Source organism: Nematolebias whitei, chromosome 14, assembly GCF_014905685.2.
Source record: "Nematolebias whitei isolate Nwh7 chromosome 14, NemWhi1, whole genome shotgun sequence".
Classification (NCBI taxonomy): domain Eukaryota; kingdom Metazoa; phylum Chordata; class Actinopteri; order Cyprinodontiformes; family Rivulidae; genus Nematolebias; species Nematolebias whitei.
The window spans coordinates 7,551,592-7,554,757 of record NC_056511.1 but is presented as its reverse complement, the minus strand read 5'-3'; positions in this window follow the sequence as shown (position 1 = coordinate 7,554,757).

Sequence of the window (3,166 nt, the reverse complement as noted above, 5' to 3'; positions counted from 1 at the left end):
AGTTGCTTTAATTTTGGAAGTGGGTGGGGTGTCAGCTTCACTCAGCTGTTTTTTCTGGGTACTCCGGTTTCCTTTCACAGACTAACAACATGCATGTTAGGCTGATTGGTGACTCTAAATTGTCTCTAGGTGTGAGTGAGAGAGGGAATGGTTGTTTGTCTCTGTGTGTCTCTGTGATGGACTGGAGACCTGCCCAATGTAAAACACTGACATTTCTTCAAATCATTGCTGAGTCAAGTGAGTTTGAACATCTTGTTGTTAAATTGGAGGACAAGTCGTCATTCTGGAGCTGACATATTTTCACCATGATATTTTGTTGAGCTCAATTCAATGAGGTCATGATGACATAAATGTCATTCCAATGTTTTCTGCTGGAATGCAGGTCGAGTGTAATGGACTTGCTTCACTCCCACATCGAGTCTGTTGGGTCTCCTTGGTTACACAAGCTTGTAGGCATGTGTATTTATAGATGTGTGTGTGTAAAGTCTGAATCACTTTCTCTCAGATCTGCTACATGATCATATGATGTTTTAGTTTGTTTAGTTGAGTTTTAGTTGTTTTTGGTGAAATCTTAAAAAATATGTAACGTCACACAAAACCAAAAGATCTTACATGATCGGCTAGCTCTTAAAGTAGGTGTTGGAGATGACTCTCAACTACTACCATGCTAAATTGTAGATAAGTGCCTTTAAGATGGATTACAATATAGCTCCTTTTGTGCTTTTCGAAGCTAGTTGGCTGTGGCAGCCATTGTGATTTGGGTTGACTCAAAAAGTTAATCAGATGTACACGAGCATCCAATGATTATTTATTGAGTTTTTATCAAAATGTGTTCAATGGTTCATGAGATATTTTGCTAACAGAACATTGCATGCATTCAGTTAGTGCTCAAAGTTTGCATATAAGATGACTCTCAAATATTACCACACCAAAGTTTAGTTTAGTATCTGTTTAAATGACTGATTAATATCCATGTGCTAGTGTTGATCAGCTGTGCCCATCTTAAATCAGAACTAGAGAAATTGCATTTCTTGTGAAAATGCGGTGTAAATGCTTATTGCTGAAAAACAGCTGAAACTAGCTAAAAGCATGCTGAAATGTAGCTGAAAAGGAAGAACAAACTTAAGCTAGCAGAATAAAGTAGAAAGAACACTTATTTGCTGAATTTGGTTTAAATAAGCAGAAATCAGCACAAAAAAACAATAAAATAGCTAAAAGAGCTGACATTAGTAACAAAAAATAGCTGAAAAGTAGCTGAAAAGGTAGAAAGAAGCTTAAATTACCAGAAGGAAGTGCAGAGAGCACAATTTTGCCCAATTAGGCTGAAAACAACAGAAATGGGCAAAAAGGGGGAAATTATCTGAAAAAAAAGCCAAAATTTGTAAAACAGCTGAAAAGTAGCAAGAAAAGCAGAAAAAAGCCTTAAATTACCAGAAGGAAGTAGAGAGAGCACATTTTTGCTGAATTAGGCTGAAAAAAGTTTAAATGGGTGCAAACAATTTGGAATTAGCCAAAAAAAAGTTAAAATCAGCATAAAAACAGCTAAATGGTAGCTGAAAGAGCAGAAAAAGCTGAAACTTGCATAAATAAGCTGAAAGCAGCATAATAAGCTACATTTAGCAGAAAGAAGTTAGAAGAAGCACAGAAATTTTGTAGTTAGCAGAAAGATTCTGAAAGGAGCACAAAACAGCTGAAAAAAAGCTGAAAGTAGCTGAAAAAAGCTGAACCTGGACTAAATGTGAAAGGAGCAGTAAAAGGTTGTAAACAGATCTGAAGATCTGAAGGATGGAACATGAGCTCAGTTCATTTCCTTTCAAAAGAAAAGGGGCACAAAAGGCTAAATATTAAAAAAAGCTAAAATTGCACCAATAGCAACAGTCATAGCACCCTTCTCCTGAACGAGCTGACCGTTTTGATATATGATTTGTTGAAATAGCACAAAAATTGTGGAACGAGAAATATGCTGAAAAATGTACAGAAGAAAAATGGATCACGATAGTGTGAATGCTTCATCAACATTAGCATAATAACCCAAAATAATTAATCCTGTTTCTCTGATGTTGTAGGGGTGCATTAGTGTAATATTCAACATTAAACATTTGATATGTTTACTATGTCCCATTGTGAATAAAATATGGGTTTATGAGATGTTTTTTCATATCGTTGCATTGTTTTATTTATAATTTACAAATAAATCCCAACTTTTTCCAGAATTGGGGTTTGCATAAAGACTTTTCTGGTTTTAACTCGTATAAGAGCTGTTTTTGAAGAATGAGTAGAGCATGATCACATTCACCTGTGAGTTATGTTGTCATGCTGATGGTATGACATTCCTCAAAGTTTAGGTGGCCACAGAGTAAAAAAGAAAAGATGAGCACACTCGAAGGCATTCCCTGGTTTGACGGAGCGCTTTCCTTAAAAGAGAAGGAACCATGAGGGTGTGTTTTAATTATCTGGGAGCGAACTTTTATTGGTAATATTTTATCACAATGAAAACACAACCTTGAACCTTTGTGATAACTAATATTTATGTGATGTAATGTTCCCAGTGGCGTGACATAACTTTGGATGCTGAGCTGATTATTAACAGCCGTTCTCACAGTCGGGCCTGGTTCTGACATGAACCCTGGCTGATTTGTGTATTACTGTTCATACCCGTGAATGAAATCCAAAATATATCACTTTACCTACCTTACGGAAGAGGATTAGTGCCATGGTTATACATATATATATATATATATATATATATATATATATATATATATATATATATATATATATATATATATATGCATATATACATATTCTTTCCCCCCATTCCAAAATTTTCCTCAGAATACTGAGATTAAAGTCAGAATTCAGGAAAAGTACAAATTGGCACAGTGGTCCTAACCTTCTTTCATGTTACCTAAAGTCCTTTAAAGGATTGCATGTTGCCCGCCAACATTTTAAGGAAATATCCTGCCTGTTAATGCTCAGATTATGTGATAAGGATGACTGTCGGCTACTACCACACCAAATTTTGTCTCAAATTATGTAGAAATGGCCGAGTTGTAGCTGTTCACGTGCTGGTTAAGATCGACCAGCTGTTGTGGCTAATCAGGTTAATTTCTACAGGTGATTTGTTCAGTGTTTCCCATACTGTTATCCAAGGAGGGCGTTCCCC